The sequence below is a fragment of the Pleurodeles waltl genome, chromosome 2_2 (genome assembly GCF_031143425.1).
Source record: "Pleurodeles waltl isolate 20211129_DDA chromosome 2_2, aPleWal1.hap1.20221129, whole genome shotgun sequence".
Classification (NCBI taxonomy): Eukaryota; Metazoa; Chordata; class Amphibia; order Caudata; family Salamandridae; genus Pleurodeles; species Pleurodeles waltl.
This window is the reverse complement of record NC_090439.1, coordinates 58,027,830-58,048,156: the sequence shown is the minus strand read 5'-3', so window position 1 is coordinate 58,048,156 and position 20,327 is coordinate 58,027,830. Positions and strand designations below refer to the sequence as shown.

The window sequence follows — 20,327 nt, the reverse complement described above, 5'->3', positions numbered from 1 at the left end:
CATAAAAAAAGTGACGCATCAGTGGCACAAGCCGCTTGTAAATGAGGCCCATAGTTTTTGCTCAAAATGATTAAATTAGAGCAGGGCAGCTGATACATGTCAATCCTGCAAATGTGAAATGTAAACTGTATTGCACTCGTTATTCTTTTGCAAAGATTATGAGCCCCCTCAAAAAAAAATGGTTACTTCCATTTTGCAGGATACTTGGGGGCAAAACAATAGCTGGTAGCACTGATTATTTTTAGATCATATGATAACAAAGTGATTGTTTAATTTCCAGCAATGTTTCACATGCTGCTGGATTATAAGAAAGAAATTCCAGAAATAAGGAGGTTATTATGGGGCAGCACCTGCAATTGTATTGGATTTTATGTGTCAGATTCCCTTTCAGTGGGCTGTGGAGCAAGCAGGAGTTACTGGGGCCTTTTACTCTGATGTCCCAGGACCCAACCTACTATATATTATGCTAAACTGTGCCAAGCACCCCTTCCTCACCTTACTCTCAGTTAGATAGTGTCAGACGAACAGTCAAGGCTCCTTCAGAGGGAAGTGTTAATATAGATCTGTAAATATGACTCATAACTTAACATGCATGCAGTGCAAACACAAATAAAAATGTCCAGTGAAATATTGGTTTGTATAGAAAAAGAAGTATATTAAATATAATTCAACACTTAGAAAGGTAAACAATGTTCAAAAGCAACAACACAATCTGCTTTCAGGTCGGGTCTCTAGTAGTTGTCAAGCCATTCCCTTATTCACTGATGGTCATATCCAGGGAATGTAAACTATTAGGTCACAGTATGTTCCCCTGGGCACCAAAGATCCAGTTCATGGCTAACTGGCTCAAGCAGTATGGAACCCCTCAGTGTCAGGCTGCGCACAGTCACAAGCTGCAGCACCAGAGAGGCACAAGATCCCTCCTCTGAGTCAAGATATGGACTGGTTCTAACAATTGAATGTTGCTCCCGCTCCATTGATCGCACAGCAGGTCACAGTTCTTTTTACAGGAGCGGTGGGAGGTTAATCTCCTTGCACCATAAGGAACAGGTAATATCTTTTGATCCTCATGCTTCCTTCAATGCAGTCTACAGTGTGTGGGCTGAGCCCACTTTGGTCAAAGCAGCAGTTTATCTGTTTCAGGTGGCTTCAGGGGGCCACTGCTGTTATACAGGGTTACTGCCATGACACTCACTAGTCTGGTCATGCTGACCTGGCATTGATGTTCACAGTGCCCCCCCCCCCTCCGGCACAAGGGGTCACTGAATCAATCCTGCACACGCGTTACAGCCCAATCAGTGCAAGTGTGGATTCTTCACACCTCGCAGAGGCAGTCCTTAAATAAGGCTCTCCCTCTGGAACTTGCTTCTTCCCATGTTGTCCTCTTTCTCACAGGGCACACTGGTCTTGGGGATCAGGCAGGCGCTGGTGCTCCAGGGCAGGTGGTCTTGGTATCCCTGGGTGATGCCCCCTCACCCAGCGGGGAGAATGGCAAGCCTGCGTTCCCAGTTCTGGTCACAGGTAGAGCACTTGCAGAGCTTCCCCTCCTTACACAGACCATATGGCTGCTCAGAAGATGACAAAGTTCACCTCTCAGACTCCCCTACTTACAGTCCTTTTACAGACAGAAAAGGTAATTTAGGTTTGAGTCTTTGAGATTTTATGTTGCAGTTCTGCTTTTTTCAAATAGACATCTTTCTGATTTCTCCTTCCTCCTGAAGGATATCTGTTGCAGCAGGCAGGAATCCAAAGATGATAAACCCACAACAGGATTCATGGGAGTGACCAGAGTTCACACCTGGATGTCAGCCAAAGTGAGATGTGCATCAAAAGGTTAAACCTGGGATCCCTACCCTGCTCTTTATGATTCCCTTATCTACAAACTATTCTTTTAATCGGACATACAAACCAAAGGGGGTTATTTACATATTGGGATAAACTGTATGGAGCCTACTCCCAAATGTAAGTTTATTCATAAGTAAATCTAAACATTTACTCATCCACTTTGAAGTAAATATACTGCTTTTGACTATTCATAATTTCTGAGTACAAATGTACTACAAAGTGTATACTTATATACCTCAAACTCTCTGAACCAGTGGGTGGAGCAAGATTTATGAGTGTAAAGTTCCTTCAGCCAAAAAGGTCACACAACAGTAGGAAATTTACTGAGCTCAGATATGAAGTAAATCCAGCACCACACATGAACAGTCACGGATACTGCAGCACACTGCATTAGACATCATAGACGACAGAGTCAGAGACTTAAAGTAAAGCAGCATAGCGAATAATGTTATAAGAAATTATTTTATTTTGAATTTTTAGAAATATTTTACATTTAATGATGTTACAAATCATATAAAAGTTCAAAATAATTACAAGAACATTTTATGTTAAATATTTTCATGACCTTAGATGAATTTTTATTAATGCTGTACATAACTTTTAGTAATTTGTAATGCATAATAAGTAAGCACCAACATTTTACTGTAGGTGGGATTTTCCTAATTGAATCTTTAATAATTACCTTTGGCCAAATTTGCTATATCTAAATGTATTAAATATGTATTTCAAAATGAATAGTACATGGCTACAACTAGTACCTTTCACATGCAGGTGGAGTTTTCCTCCACTGGAGCAGAGGTCTCCCTGTGATAACATACAGAAAACGTTTTAAAAATCTATTCAAATTAAAAAATGTAAAAAATACTTAACATTACATATTTAAGTAAATTAATGAAATGTTTCTTTTATTGTGGATCAAAGTAAATGAAATGGTACAGAACTATTAACATTGAATTAAACATTGAAATAAATAATTAATTTAAATTCATTTAAATGTATTATTATTCTTTTAAGTTTATGAAATAAATCCCACCTAAAGTATAATGTTTATATTCATGTATTACATATTACAAATTACAAATGGTTATGCATAGAATTACTTCAAATTAATTCAAATATTATTGAAATAAAGTTATATTTATTTTTAAAATAAAATACTGTTTTTATTTATATGTTCTTTTAACAAGTCAAAATAAATTAACTAATTTTAGCATTCATTCCTAATGGGTTCTCTTTTAGGTCCCTGCCTCAATTATTTTCTATAGGAGTGTATGTAGCAGTACTGGTATTTGGCCATGTATGATGCTGGGCACACTTCAGGTGTGAACTAGAGTACATTTATTACTGTTTAGGTACTTTTGGCTGTAGTAAAAATGCGGTTGGTGTGCAGCAATAGGCATACTCCTTTTATGTGGATTTCTGATCCCATCATAAACCCCTTCTTAGTTCTCCCTATACCCCTACTGACTTCTCCCTAAAACCTTCATATTTAGGTTAAGTATTCACCTTTTATCCAAATACCCCCGGTACCTGTGACACTTAACACCAAGTAATAAATATACATGTTTTGGAATTTCCCTATAAACAAAATAGAAGAGGAGGAGGAAGACATTTTCACTTGTAAGATTGTGAATTGGATAGTGTAGGAAGTTGTGCTACTGTAGTACAACTTTACATACTACAAAACTGAGGGCCATATTTATACTTTTTGATGCAAAACTGCACCAATGCAGTTTTGCGTCAAAAGTTGAACGCCGGCTAAAGCCATTTCTTAGCGCCACCCAGGCGTCAAATTTATATATTAGAGTCATTTTTTTATACTCAAACCATAGCACCACATTGTAAAGAAAAACAACGTTAAAGTGGCAAAAAATTACTTTAATCCGGTTTACGACATCGCAAACCTGATACGTGCCTTTTTTTGCCGCAATAGCGTCACAAAGCAGCGCAAACACTGCAAAATGTGCAAAGGAGCCCCAAAATGGATTCTAGAAGCCATGAGAGACCCCAGCAAGACTACAACTGACCAGGAACCAGCCAGGAGGACCCAGACAAGACCCAGGAGAGATGAAGAAGAAAAGGAAGTGCCGGTTCAGTGCAGAGGAGCATGAAATACTGGTAAAAGAGGTGACGGAACACCAGCATCAACTTTTTGTCACCTCTAAATTGCCAATTGGGAGGAGAAAGGCAATTTGGCAACAAATTGTCGATAAGATCGACACTGTGGCAGAACTACTGAGAACAGTCACTGAGTGCAAGAAACGCTGGCATGACTGCAAGTGCAAGACCAATGAAAAAATGGCAAGGAACAGGAAGGCAGCACTGCAGACTGGAGGTGGGAGTCCAGCACCGCAGGAGGCCCTGGACCACATGGAGGAGATGGTGGCAGCCATCATCCCTGAGGAGATCGTCACAGGGATTCAAGGACAGGATAGCGCAGACTACCAGGAAACAACACAGATGCAGGGCAAGTTGCATGGGGACAAAAATGTCTAAATGTTAACAATACATAAACAGCAAAATTACACAAAAGGGACAGATTAAAATGAGTATATCAACAGTGAAAATATTAATTAATCATTGGCAAGACTTCTATTTCTTATGCTTCCTTTATTTAGTTAATGCATGTCTTTTTTTTGTATTACTCCCATACAACATAAAATGACAAAACAATTTACACACCATCTACAGAAAACATTTCAGCATTTACTATTGCATATATTTGATAAAACAATTAGAACCAGTCCCTTGCACCAAATTTTCCTTTTCAACCATTCTAAGACAAATCCGCTGCTAAACCTTTTCCTCAGGCAAACAGTCTTTGGATTGAGGTAGTCCTATTTTGTACCAACTTTAATAGGATATTACTTCCTGTTGTTTATATGTGGTACTGTCGCTTTCTTCTTTTTATATTCAACAATTAACATTAAACTCCTGAGTATTATGGTCGACGCGTTTCGGCCTTACATCTTATGGCCTCCTCAGGACATCGAAAAAGGTGCCTATATCAACAATATCAAAACAAATTTACACAAATTGACATGTCCATATTATGATTAGATCTAACACCATAGCTCACAGAACCACCAGAGTCCAAGCTAGACTCTGTTCACCATTTTCTACACTCCACTACATAAGTCATTATTTCATAAACAGAGTCCCCAAGTTCTCCATATTACCATGCTTTATCTCATTTCCTTTATCAAACTGTACTTCCACAAAAAGACACTTTTTCACCGACCGTGGACATGCATTTACATTCAATGTGCCTTTTCTGTGTTTTTCTTACTTTATATCCATATTTGAGCTTTTGTGTTTTTTAGCTCATTATGCAACTGAATACACACGTGGGGATCTAACCTTAATGTTGTCACGATAATCTTCTTTTTTAATCCAGCATTCAACTTGTGACCGCAATAGAGTCTTTTTTACTTTCTTTGCCTATTTTCTCTGAATGTCTTTGTATTGACTAAATCAATGGTAATATATATAATAAGTCCTTATGTTTACACATTTTACTCGCATACGATATTTGCCAGCAAAATTACTTACATTTTCTGATCTTTTTTCGGTCACAGCCTCCAGTTACAGGGCCCACGGGGCGGCATCTGCGCACCCGCATTCAAACCCGTTTCGTGGGTTGGAATCCTGTTTTAGACGCGGGAGAGGAAACTCCTCCTCTCCAGTGTCCATCATTCAACTTCTTTTGCGGTGGCCATCTTTAAATGGCTGTAAATCTCTATAAACTCCTTGCACATTTTCGCTGAATCAACAGTTCTTATATTTATATTCCCTAGTATCTACAAGAATCAAAACCATCTTTCTCACTAGCTGATAATTTTAAATCAATGGTTACAATCTCTTCTGGTTTTTTATGTGTCGGATATATTAATATCCAGCTCGTCACATTATATACATGCCTAGATCATTATTATTGATACGCTTCATGGAATATACAGAGCATATTCCAATTTGTTCCAATTCACTACTATAGCAATCATCTAGTTCTTAATTACAACAAATTAAAGACTCACAAATTCAAAAAATTCCTCATGGGTTCCAAGATTCTAGAGTCTTTTCACACTGTTTTTCAACCTTATATATATTACCCCCAAAGGAATTATCCCTGTTCAAAATTAATTAGAACTATACGAATTTATCTTTTACCAATCAGAGCCCACATTTGGTTTAGATCATTTAGCCCAGATCTAGTTTCAACTAGGGATGAAGAGTGTACTAAAACATCCCGTATATTTTGTTCTCTTTTAAATGAAAAGAGTTGTTTCGGTATCCCTATTGGGTGTAATATTTTCCAATTCCTTGCTATAATGGACTTGTTCTTATTAGCTTTTGCATGATATGTGAGGACACAGGTCAATGGGACCCCCTGCTCCTTTTGGGGTAAGTAAGCATTCTCTAGGGGTGTACCATGCCCTTTTATATGCTCCTTTCCCAAAAAAATTGGGGTATTGTCTTACAACCCTGTGGTAACCAAATTGCATGCATTTGCCAAGTAATCTTCCTTATTGGTACAGTTCCTCGAAATCCTAAGGAACTGCCCGCGTGGCAAGTTTTCTTTCAAATTACGTGGATGATAATAAGAGTAGTGTAATAGTGTATTTCTGTCTGTGGGTTTCTTATATAATTTTACCACAATTTTCCCTTCATTCAACGCGACCCATAGATCTAGGAAGTTAATCCTCTGGGGTCAGATGTTATCGTAAAATTTAAATCAAAGGTACAATGGTTAATCCATTCATGGAAGCTACACAAAGATTCTGTATCACCTTCCCATATCATAAAGATGTCATCAATATATCGCATCAACAACAGTAGTAGTAGTGTCTTCATTCAGTGTCTTTAAGGCTTGTTTTTCAATTGCAGTGATATTGATAAAAGGGCGCTTAGGGTGTATTGAAGCTATGTCGGATAGAACCGCTTTTTCAAAGGCTAACACCTCACAAGGAATACTTGTAGGTGGTGGAGTGAATGTGGATTTGGGCCTAAGTCCCGAATCGGTCTGGATATTGTCAGATGGTATATCTGAAAAGTAGAAGTGTAGTCTGATTTTGCGGAAAAATTGTGACAGTTCACAATTTAACCTAAAAGGATCTTCAGTCGGTGTAGGGACGAAGCCAAGGCCTCGATTGAGCACCCTGGTTTCAGTAGCAGAGAGTTGTTTAGTAGAAAGGTTTACTACTAAGTTCTCGTAGGTTGATTTTTCCCCTGGCTCCTGGTGATCATTTGGGGTTCTTCCGTAGCCCACTGAACACGCCTGCCTCTGCCTCTTCTTCTGCCTCTCCCTCTGCCCCGACCTCTGCCTAAAAAAGGATTGAATGGCATGAACGGGCGAGGTTGGTAGAAGGGGTAGGTGATATCGCAACCATCTTTTTATTTTTGTGTGAAAAGGATTGTTTCTGTCGTATTTCCATTTCTTTTCTAAACTATCCATCACAAAATTTGCAATTTCTGGAGCGAAGCTGCAACCCATCGCTACACCTTTTGTTTGCAGATAAATGTAAATGTAAATTAGCACTTGTATAGCGCACTTCTCACCCGTTAGGGTCTCAAGGCGCTGTACTCATACCGCTATGGAACCCCTCTTGGCTTTTTCCCTGTGAGGCGCCCACTCCTAAGCACCCCCAGGGTGAAGCCAGGCATCCAAGCGCTGTTGGGGCCGTTGTGGAGATTAAGCAAGCTATTGCCCAGAGTTGCAGAGTGGGACCCATGAATTAGATTAGGCACAGAGGTGAGAATTATCTGGTCAAGGGGAATTGAGCCCAAGACCTGCCGAAGCGGGACTTGAACCCTGGTCTTGAGCCAGATCTCTGCTTCAGGGTCTGCCGCTCTAACCATTGAGCCACACTTCTCTTGGAAGATGTTTAAATCTGGGCAAAAGGTAGATTTTACATGTAAGCCACTCACACTTTGTTTGACCACTATAGCCCCTTTATCTTTGTTTCCTTCACAAAAAAAGCTTTTAGTTGGACTTTACGTAGGAACTGCAACAGTTAAATTTTTGAATCTACTGGATCTTGTATTTTAGCGGGGACAAAGGAGAGGCCTTTACTTAATATAGAACATTCACTTTCAGAAAGTGTATAGTTAGATTATAAATGGGGATCAAATCCTTAACCTGAGTGTTTGTTTGATCTATCTCCTGTAGATTAGTTTCCTCGTTCAAAATTCTCCTTGCTCTAAAAAATCACCTCTAGTTTGATCTTGAAATTGGGCTCTCCCTCTTGGGTACCCACCTCTTCCTTTATAGGACCCTCTGTTCATAAAAGGTTGTTTTGCAGAATATTGAGGAACTGAACTTGATCCTATCATGTGCTCTTGTTCAGAGTCCGAAGAAGTAACCGAGAAAGTAATGAATCTTCTTCTAGATCTTGTTTGAAATTGCAAATTCAAATTGCTTGGATTGTTGTATTTATAAAAGTCATCTTTTAAATAAGGGTACACGTCTTTTATTGTAAAGTTCTTTATATCTCTAGCTACTTTCGTAGTTTTTTGATTCACCATACGTACTTTGAAATCAGCTATAGTTTTATAAGCTGCTTCTAAAAGTTGTTTCACATCTTGAATTTTTTGATCTTGTGCTATTTCTAATACAAGCAACTCAATCTCTTTTTAAGTTCAGCTTCGCTTATTCTTAACCTTGTTTCTATTGACAATGCCAACCAATTGCAGGAACGTTTTGTCCATACTCCACTAAAATGCAACAGGTACGTTTAATCTAAGACAAAAATAACTGTTATGATCTTAACTTGTGTTATTTTTTAAGTGTTCAAGAAGTACCTGTGCATGTAATTGGGTTCTGATGCTTTTTTTCTTTAATTGTTTAAGCTTCTCTACCTTATCTACATTTAAGGGAGTTAATACTGACTGTTCCCCGCTCAGAAGCGAGGGATGTCCTAACAATTGATTAATCTGTTCTTCAGTATAACTCACTGGGTAGGGCTCTGTCATATTTAACTATGGTTTCATACAAGGAACAAGACAAAAAAAGACAACAAATATTGCATACTTTCTAATTTGTACCACAAATCTAAGCTCTATACTTGCTTATTAGTAATACCCCTTGCACCAAAAGATGCAAAATCGACAATCATATCAAAAAAGAAGAATGCAACAGTACTACATATAAACAACAGGAAGTAATATCCTATTAAAGTTGGTACAAAATAGGACTACCTCAATCCAAAGACTGCTTGCCTGAGGAAAAGGTTTAGCAGCAGATTTGTCTTAGAATGGTTGAAAAGGAAAATTTGGTGTAATGGACTGTTTTTAATTGTTTTATCAAATATATGTAACAGTAAATGTTGAAATGTACCACTCAGCAGGCGCACAGGTGCTTCACTAGAGCTCGTCAGCTCAAAGGCTCACGGGAGCCGTTAAATACACAACCCAAAGAGGGAGCACCCTGTCTTACATTTCAGCTCGAATAGCCCCAAAGCATCATGGTAAATGCAGTCATTAGAATGAATTAGAATAATATTTCAAAAGTCTTTCACCATAAATGGGTGCAGCCAGTGCTGTAACATAGTAACAAATTATTCACCATATGTTGGTGCGGCAAAAAGCCGTATCTCCGGACACGTGTTTCTGGCTTTCGGCCGTCATCAGCGGAGAGCAGTGTGGGGCAGACGGGGTTGCTTGAAATGCCGCCTGAACGTATTACTAAGTTTTTGTACCACTCAGTAGGCGCACAGGTGCTTCACCAGAGCTCATCAGCTCAAAGGCGCACGGGAGCCGTTAAATACACAATCCAAAGAGGGAGCATCCTGTCTTACATTTCAGCTCGAGTAGCCCCAAACCATCATGGTAAATACAGTCATTAGAATAAATTAGAATAATATTTCAAAAGTCTTTCACCATAAATGGGTGAAGCCAGTGCTGTAACATTGTATCAAATTATTCACCATATGTTGGTGCGGCAAAAAGCCGTATCTCCAGACACGTGTTTCTGGCTTTCAGCCGTCATCACCAGAGAGCAGAGTGTGGCAGAAGGGGTTGCTTGAAATGCCGCCTAAACGTGTTACCAGGTTTTTGTACCACTCAGTAGGCACACAGGTGCTTCACCAGAGATTCTCAGCTCAAAGGCTCACGGGAGCCATTAAATACACAATCCAAAGAGGGAGCACCCTGTCTTACATTTCAGCTCGAATAGCCCCAAAGCATCATGGTAAATGCAGTCATTAGAATGAATTAGAATAATATTTCAAAAGTATTTTACCGTAAATGGGTGCAGCCAGTGCTATAACATTGTAACAAATTATTCACCATATGTTGGTGCGGCAAAGAATGTTTGCCTGAGGAAAAGGTTTAGCAGCGGATTTGTCTTAGAATAGTTGAAAAGGAAAATTTGGTGCAATGGACTGTTTTTAATTGTTTTATCAAATGTATGTAATAATAAATGTTGAAATGTTTTCTGTAGATGGTCTGTAAATAAGGGAATTGTTTTGTCCTTTTATGTTGTATTGGAGTAATACAAAAAAGACATACATTAAGTAAATAAAAGAGGCATAAGAAATAGAAGTCTTCCCAATGATTAATTAATATTTTTATTGTTGGTATACTAATTTTGATCTATCGCTTTTGTGTAATTTTGCTGTTTATGTATTGTGAATTGGCCCTTACACAGCAGGGTTATATGGGCCTCCCTATTTTGATATAAATGTTAACTGCAAGCAGGGGGGGACATGCCTACTACACAATGCATGTCAGCCATGATAAACAGGCAGTGGAAAGGGTAAAGGGGCACGGCACGGGTGCATGGGCTGTGTAGGGGAAACCTGGGGCACAGCACAACACTACACCAACAACCTTTGCATGGGGACACTCTGCCATGCTAAGGCGGTTGGAAAGGCAAAGCCAGTCCAGGAGGGTAGGGTACAATGTAAAACTGGCCTGCTGTCACACGACAGCTGGTATTGTTGCTACATGAACCAGGGCTCAATTTCCAGTGTCAGGCCATATCCGCAAGTGGTATTTATCATTGACAACAGTTGCCACTACCACCTGTGCTGTGTGTGCTGGTCAAGTAGCCCATGGGTCAAACACACCCAAAATAGAGGATTCAGAATGACAACATTATCAATCCCCTTTAATTCCTACCAAAGTGTAAATCCTGTTGAATGCTCATGTCTATAGGCGCTATAAACATCAGGTATTGTTACTTACATTATGAGGTACACAGCAGTAATTTCATACGCATGCTGCACATTTCAGGTTCTACCCTGTGCCTGTGTTACAATAGTTGCAATGCCACCATGTAACATCTCAAGTGTCATAGTGCTAAGACAACAGCATTGAGGGGGAGGACATATGTGTCCAGCTAGTGAAACACAACCGCACAGTCATAAGAGGAAATGGAACACTGCTAAGACCATCAGTGCAATCCAATGTAGCACACATTCCCCAACATCAGCAGTACACACTACCAATGCTGACACCTGTATCATGCAACCCCAAATCTATACATAGTATATGCTAGGTCTCAGCAATATATAGGTGGATGTGAAATATCTGTGACTGGCTCAGTTCCAGATTGTTAAGTGTGGTGCAAGTGCCATCAGACCACCCACAGCCAGTGCAAGGCCACACCATGACAATGGAAGTAGACACAGCGTTGAGTAGTACAAGAAGTTGGCAACGTACAATTTTGACAGAACCTACACCTAGAGGATGTGACGCAGACAAATCACCAAACTGCCCACACTACTTGTGACATGCAGGTGTGGTATAGACCTGGGAGAATGCTAATATTAATGACAGGAACAATGAACAGCAACCAAGATCACAATGTGCAACTAATAGGAAGTCAGGAACGTCACATTACAAATGCCACAACACAGACACACTAATTGTACAATATCTCATTGCAGAGGACGATGGCTCTCCTGGGGATGTATGTATGTATGTATTGAGTATTTATAAAGCGCGTCGAAGCGCTAACTGAGAGAGGCTATGTCCACTAGAAGGGAAACTCCAGATCTTATCGCGGGAAGAGCCAGGTCTTGACAAGTCTTCTAAATGTCAGATAATTGTGTTCTTGCCTTAATTCCAGTGGAAGTGAGTTCCAGACTTTAGCTGCTGCGATAGTGAAAGCTCTGTCGTCCCACTTCGCCTTTTTGGTAAAGGGGAATTTGAATTCGATAGGCGGTGGCAGATCGTAGCAGCCTTTTAGGTCTGTACCATTGCAGCTTAGTGGTCAGTACCTTAGGCCCAATCCCATTGTTGAAGTAAGCCTCAGCAAGGCCTACTAGTGCAAGGGGTTCACCCTTCTCTGCACAAAGTCCTCAGACCATGTAGGAAGAAGTTGGCACAGAAACTGAAATAAAAGACAAAAGTTTATTAAACCTCATGAGGTGGTACTACAGTTCAAACAGCACCCTTCGGTAATGTTTGAAGTAGCACACTAAACTGAGAGAGCATGGTCCTTTTATACCCACGCAGGGGCTAAAAGGAGGTGGTACAATTATAGAAGCAAGACTTCTATACATATAAGGTCATGTGGAAATGCACAGTCAACAGGTAGGAGGGGCTAACAGTTTTCAAGGACTAACAGCTGCAGACCTTACTGAGCATGTGCGAAAGTGGGAGATGCTGAATATAACTTGTCACTAGGCAGATTTTAGTAGTTAACAGAAAGGTAGGACAGAGCACATGGTGAGCACATGGCAGCATGTGGCAGAGAAAATGGCTGCCATGAATACAAAATGGATTCCGAGAAATGTTCACAATAGTTTCTAAATACAAGATGTCTTCTGCTAATGCTTAATCTAATCGCTGCTAAACTACAACAGACAACCCTTTCAGCATTAGCTGAAGACATTCGTCTTTCTAGGATAAACTAAATATTCATCTTGTATATTTATGCTCATCATTTCAGCTATTTCCTTATCTAACATATGTTGTGCTTTCATTTCTGTAATATTTCTTTTGGTAGGCATACAAGCAGTAATACACATGGAGCAGAACATTGGACCACACTGAATACAGATATAGCATGTGAAAAATATTGCAATCATTACACACACCTGACCATCCAACAGGTAGTTGGTAATATCCATAGTTACCACAACAAAATATGTATTATGTGAAGCTGTAAAACTACTATTATTTACACCCTCAATAGTTAAAATCAAGGTACAATCGCTTAGCCCTACTGGAATTCACCCAATGCTACGTATACATAAATCTGCTTTAGTTTTTGTAACAGAAATCACAAATTGTTCTTTCTTGTCAGAGTCTCTTATATTTGTGAAGACATATGGTATTGAAACATTGTCCGGTTGATACTCTTCCCATTCCCATTTAGTTCCTTTGGCTTGGGGATACCCATCTTTGTCTTGGTAGCATACTTTATTAAGGTGAAAAAAAACAGTCCGCCCTCTGTACGTTTTCCAGATGCAAACAAAAGCGTGTACCAAGCTTGACAAGAACCATTGTGTGAAAAAGGAAGAGGAATGAAAGGTGTTCCTCCTTTCTTTTGATGCGCAGGTATCATTCCACATTTCCAACAGTTAGTAGTATTTGTAGCATTATGAGTATGATGCAACATCTGAATAAAGTATTATTGAAGTACGATTGACAGTGCTTCTGCTCCTGATAGGGAAGCGTAAAGTAATAGTGATCCTCTGGTACTGGAGTAGTGGCAACAAAAAACTCACGAGCAGGAGACTTCTTTTCAACAAACCAGGTGATTATTGCTATAACCACCAAAACAACAACAATGCCCATAGTACTAATGATCAGTTTGTTATCCATTTTAGCAACAGTGATAATCAACCCTTTTAGAAATGAATAAAAAACAATCGTTGGAGCTCTTATCCCTGGGCAGCCGCTGATTTCTTCACCACAGGCCAAAACGGGTGTCACTACTCTAATGCATGGCTGATCCCCTCCCCCTTGCCACATTGGCTCTCCGTTTCACTAACCCAGGGTAGTAGCTCAACCAGTTTTTCTCAAAAAAATGTCAGATTCTTTCCTCGGTCTCAAATTATATCGCAACACTCCAGAAGACGTATGGTCTGGGAAGAACTCTGCAGATTCGTCAGGTGATATAGCACGGCCTTTCTCCGTAGTCAAAATCTCTTGATGATCGGTCAGCACAGCAGGTTCCACCAAGGTAGGTAGCACTCTCTTGCAGTGAGTACTATGGACCCAATTCTTTCGGTTCGTAACTCGAACTGCTGTCTTTGTCGCAAGGAGCACCTGTTCTGGGCCTCGCCACCATGGTTCCAAGCTGCTTCATCTTTCAAAGGACTTAATCATCACCTGGTCACCAGGTCGGAGTTCATGGCCTTCACCTGTAGATTTGTCAGGAAGTGCTTCTCGAACCTGTTGATGAATAGAAACCAAATTGTTGGTTAACTGTGCCAAATAATCATTCATCAGGACACAAGGTACATCATATACAGAATTTGGCTTAGGAACTCTCCAAATTTTCATTGGCCTTCCAAACACTATTTCTTTGGGAGTAAGGCCAATTCGAGAGTATGGCACTGACCTAATAGACAATAATGCCATTGGTAATGCATCCATCCAAGTTAAGGTTGTGAAAGCCTGTATCTTTGCTAACTTCAGCTTCAAAGTAGCTTTATACCTTTCCACCAACCCTGCTGATTGTAGGTTGAAAACCGCATGGAACTTCTGTTTGATCCCTAATCCTTTCAGGACATACTTAATAACTTCCCCAACAAAATGAGGTCCGTTATCATTTCATAAAAGTCTGCAAACACCAAACCTAGGGAAAAATTATTTCAATTTCAATTTCAGCTTTATTTCGGTAAGACAATACCATAAAAGCATACCGACACAAATCATACATTTCTAAAAGAAAACAAAAGCAATTTGATAAAAGCAGTAAAACCAAACCCATCATAAGATTTAAAAAAATAAAAATCCAGGACTCCCCCAAGGTCATACAATACAATTAGATAAATGAAAAGAACAAGCAATTGATCGATTAAAACATTGTAGAAATACACAGTACACATCACTTTACAAAACACCAAGAATATTATAGAATCACCATAAATACAATCTGTGTGCACAAAACAAATGGGATTGATATCTGACTGTTAATAGGAGTGGCTGTGTACTGGCAAGAAAGTTCACTTGGTCTCTTGAACTATAAGTACGCACAAATAATGATCATTGTAAAAATAGAATTTCGTGCTTCTTTTGTAAGACATTTGTCCCTAGCATACCAAAGTGCCTCTAAGAATCTTGGCAATGTGCCTACCACCATCACATGTGGTCTTGTTTTGCTAGTTTTTAAGAGCTGAGTGAAAATCTCTAATGCCCAACGATTTCTTTTTCCCATACATGCCTATATTCGGCTGAAGGCCAAAAAGAGGCAAACAATCAAGTATTACAAAAGACACATTATTCCAACAACAATAAATATTCATTTAGCGACTAAAACCAACTGTCTGGATAAAAGCAAATATTATTCTTAAAAGCTATAAATAAGAATCAATTACAGTATTACATTTTTATAAAGCCCTTAGAATTTGCCTCCAGTGCCATCAGGGACTTATTTTGCTTTGGTAGGTGAGGACTATTTAAAATAAAATGAATAAATAACTGAATCCTAGAGCCTTAGGCCCGCCTTGTCTCTGATAAATGAAATTGCTAGTAAAAACCGGCTTAAACCAAAAACAACATATGGTATCGTACTAGATCTCAAGAATCTTGCTGCTTCATTATAGTTCCTGATTCCAACGTTCCTGCAAATCGGTCGAAGCCATTTCCTCCTTGGTTTATCATAGGCAATGCAGTTTAAGAGGACATGGTCCGTCGTTTCAGGAGTCTCCATATTACACAGCCCACAAATCACCTCTTGTCTTCTCCCATTGAAGGGGCCCCATTTAGAAGTAAAAGCCTTAACCTGGAGAGTCCCATATCGAAGCTTCATGAATAAAACTTTTGCTCGTCTAGGTTGGATAGTATCTATCCATTCCTCAGCATACGGTAATGGTTTAATGTCCAGGAAACTTAAAGTAAGTCTGCCTAGATCCTTGCTGTAGAGAGGGCTGTTTAAGGTAAAGTCCCAAAATACTTGTTTTAGTTGAATCTTAGATTGTTTTGTTAGTGTATGTGGTTCTTCCCAGTAAAATTTAAGGCCAAGAGTGTAAAAGCATTGTCTTATATAATGGAGCCACGGGAGGGAAATTGCCTTGTCCAAGTCTATAATCTCAATTAGCGCTTGCCTATAATGGATTAATTCAGGGGTAGACCAGAGTCTACACCAGTAGAGCAAGGGCCTCAAGGCTGCCAATTTACCTATTTGTTTCATGTTAATATCATAGGTTAAAGGAATCAGTGGAGTAGATGGAGGGAGACCCAGTACCCCCCTCATAAAATAATTTTCCTGGGTAACCAATGGGGTTAGGTTTGTGAATCCCCAGAGTTCAGCACCATATAGGGCAGCAGCCTGTGCTTTGCACCTATAGATCTCAAATACTGGTGAAACAATACTAGACCTTGAACATTTATAATTTTTGCTAATTGCCATGGAGCTATGCGCTAAGGAAATAGCAGCTTTGTTAACATGCGGTGCCCATGACAATTTAGCATCAAGGAGTATCCCTAGATAATTGAAATTTGTTACTCGTTCCAATGCCTGCCCTCTAATCCGAATGTTTCTCTTAAGTGCTTTATGAGGGTTAACAGTCAGGTATTTGGTCTTGTTTGTATTGATTTCTAGTCCCTTCAGGCTGCAGTACTCGCTAAATTTATCTAATAGAGTTTGCAAGCCCATGGGAGTTTGAGATAATAGGATGGTATCATCTGCAAAGAGGAGGGCGGGGACAGGATCACCGTTCAATCTTGGTGAGTCATGGTTGCTTTGCTTCAGATATTGAACCAGATCATTAATGTATAGTGAGAAGAGGGTTGGGGCAAGCACACAACCCTGTCTCACCCCCCTCTTAATAGGTATTGAGTCTGTCAACTCACCCTTTGGCCCCCACCGAACCTTTGCAAATGTATTTTCATGTAGTCTCTCTAGCTGGCTCAAGAGGTTCCCTGGCATACCCTGTTTCCCTAGAGCAGCCCATAAGGAGTCTCTTGGCACTAGATCAAAGGCTGCGCGCAGGTCCACAAATGCGATGTAGAGATGGCCTTTCGTTAGTCTAGTATATTTCCACATTAACGTCAATAGCCTAAAGGCCTGATCGACTGTGCTCGTCTGCTGTCTAAAGCCAGCTTGGTATATAGTCAGTATGCTGTTTCCATCTATCCAGCTGTTAATCCTATTCAGCAGCTGTCTTGCATATACTTTTTGTGTGACATCTATGAGGCTGATAGGTCTATAGTTCCCTGGTTCATCCCTGGAACCTTTTTTGAAGACTGGGATTATTTCTGCCCCTTTCCATGTCTCGGGCACAGGACCTCCCCTTAATATAGCGTTACTTAAAAGATTTAGATAAGGTGCCCAAATTTCTAAACTATGTTTAAACAGGTCCCCCGGGATCTTGTCCAAACCGGGGGCTTTCCCCAGCTTGATTGCTTCAATGGCGTTCACCGTCTCCTCCAGGCTAAATTGTAACTCGGGTAAGATGCCCTGGATGGCTAATGTTTTATGTCTTGAGGGATAGAAATCAAGGCTGGGGGGATCAGAATAAAGGTGTGTAAAATAGTTAACCCATGTATTGGGATCTATATGATGATCAGTAGAAATTTTCCCCTCTTTGCTACCATGGGTAACTATTTTCCAGAAGATCCTAGCATCACTGGTTTTTGCTGCTTCCAGGAGATCTTGCCATTTTTGATCCTCCCAGATACTTTGGGCAGTTGCCAGGGTTTTCTTATAACTGGCCCTTGCCTGCTGTATGGCCAATTGGTTCTTTTGCTTTAGAGCCTCTATCAGCTCTCTTTTCCTCTCCCTACATTTGGTAGTGTACCATGGGCTGCTTGGGGTAATCTGCACCTTCTCCTTTTTGGGCTTGTACCGTGGCTGTTTGGTCAGGAAGGGTCTTAGTGCAATACTCATTGATTGGTGGATGGCCGTGATGGGGATATCAGTAAGTCCATTTTCAACATAAGGGTCTAGGAGATTAGAATATGTATGGTAAATATTTGTCATAGTCTCCAGATTGCCTATTATTGCAGGCCATTTTATATCCCGTCTGTTGTTACTGAGGAAGGGTTGTATCTCCACCTTATTATGTTCTACATATTCCAAATCCAAATCTAGGAGGTGGGCGCTAAGTTCAATTATTAACGGGAAGTGGTCGCTTTCCCTTCTTTTATCTATCTTAAAAGTCATTAATCTTCCCCATGTACTTATACTATGTAAAATATAATCTATTTTCGAGGTAGAGTTGCCTCTCTGGAAGGTATCCAAATTAAGGCCTCCTTCACCCACTCTACCATTACATGCCCTCAGTCCATGTTTTAATGTAAGGCCCATAAGTTGCAATGCAGCCACTGTGCCTGGGACAGTTTTTTCTATTGTTAAATAAGGGATTGCTCTGGCTCGATCTTCTTCTTCTGCTAAATGTTCGAAACCAGTTATGGGTTCATAATTACAATTAAGGTCACCCCCTATCATAATTGTCTCTCCTCCTGGGATCTTTTTAAGCAGGTCCTCTAATAGAGTTATTTCAGGCGACTCCAAGTTTGTCCTTCTAGGTCTTATATATACATTGAACAAGTGGGATATTATCTTATTTTTTCCCCCCATTACCAACCATAAAATGTCATCTGACTCTGTGGTTTGCATACGTATCTCAACATTTAGTGAGATTTTCACCCAAACAACCAGTCCCCCAGACGGTCTCCCTCTAGCAGCTGAAATTGCACTAATAAAGTAGGTTTTATATCCTAGCTTATACGGCGGGTCTTTAAGCCAAGTCTCTTGGAAGAGACAGACATGGTATTGATCAATATAGTCCTGCCATTCCGGGTCTGTAAGCTTATTTTTTAAGCCTGCTACATTCCAGGAGATCATGGTGATAGGACCCCTCCCGTTTGGGGTTGTAACATTAGAAGTAGGGCTCAAATATGCTGCCGAGTCTTTCCTACGGGGCAAAGACTCCACTATAATCCCTGCCCCTGTAACATGAGGATCAGACCCTATGGGGGGCTCTCCTACTATTGGGTCCCCAATTAGTCCCACTTGTGCCTGATCGATCTGGAGTAGTCAATCTACTCTTTCAAGATTGGAATCGTAGTTTCTCCTTTGCGATCCCTCCATGACATTATACTTAGGCCTCAGGACTAGGGGTTTGGTAATGTAAGGATCCGAACTGAACCTCATGGCATTGATCGTGGGGGCGGCGGTTCTCTGTTCCATGTCAATCAGGCCTCTGGATAAGCTTCCATCCTTAAATGTTAATGCAATAACATCATGTTGCCCCATCCCTCCTGAGATTCTTTCTGCCCTCTTTATATCTGAATGAATTATGGATAGACAGTGTCTTTTAGTCCTAATCCAATGTGTAAGCTTATTCTTTAGGGAATCTTCATCTTCACTACTATCTATGGCCAATTTTGGGACATTTAACAGATAAACAACATTGGTCCTACTGAGAAACCTATCCCCCACAGAATGTCGATTCCATGTAGTATAATGTTTACGGTCATGAGATGCTTGGGGATGGGTGATCTGGGTAAGCTCCACATTCCCCTTTTGGGGCCCTTTTACCAAGCGGGATTCTCTTCGTGGATTCCCTGTTTTTTGCCATAGATCACTTGCATTACTTCTAGGGTAATTGCGTGGACCAGTATTTTCCCTGTTTACCCCTCTCGTATATCCCTGCGGTTGCTGTAAGATCTTGGCTATAGCTGGGGTAGGGATGGGGTTAGTATTTAAATTTTGAGAACGTGTGGATCTGCCTTGTGGCTGAAATGATATAAGGGGGGTCTCCTTTTCGCACTGGGCTTTGTGGGTACCCCAACCCCCCTCCTTTTCCACAATATCTGATAGGGTTCTTACTTCAAGTTTCAGGTCCTTAACTTCCTGTATTAATCCAGAGAGTAGGTCATAGAGGTCTGCTATAGTTCTTGTTTTATGTTTTGGAGGATTCATTGGTTCTAAGTTGCATGGAGAGATCCTCTCTCTAGGTAACTATACAATTGGAATAGTTGGATATATCTCATTCAGCAATTCCCCCTCTTGTGTATTCTGTACTTTATTACTATCAAGTTCTGCCAAGACTGCATATTTATTGGAACATACAACTTCACACTCCTGCTTGTGGCCCTTCTTCCTAGTACTATCTATGGTGCATGGATGTCTGGATCGAGTTGTAGAATCCTTAGGGCTACCAATCCTAATATCGGGTGAAACCTCCCCCTCTTGCTGACTAATAGTCTCTGTCACTATATCTTCCTCTAGTTCAACTTTTTTTGTGTAGTAAGAGGTAATCTTTTTATCAGGTCCCTCCCGGACAGTGGCCCTACTGCATAATAATGACTCTACCTCCTCAATAAGATCATCAATTTCGTCTATAGTGCAATTCTCG

The 20,327-nt window shown here is 40.3% G+C and overlaps 1 long non-coding RNA gene across 2 annotated transcripts in view; it reads right to left on the bottom strand.

Moving 5' to 3' along the window:
- The window catches only part of LOC138272955 (uncharacterized), a 124,215-nt gene that overhangs the window by 44,541 nt on the left and 59,347 nt on the right, over window positions 1-20,327 (bottom strand). The window contains exon 1 of one of the 2 annotated variants that reach the window (XR_011200270.1): window positions 5,398-5,437. The exons of the other annotated variant lie outside the window; for it this stretch is intronic. This is a non-coding gene — a long non-coding RNA (uncharacterized lncRNA). Of the gene's footprint in view, window positions 1-5,397; window positions 5,438-20,327 lie in introns of those variants that run through there. 2 annotated transcript variants of the gene reach the window in all.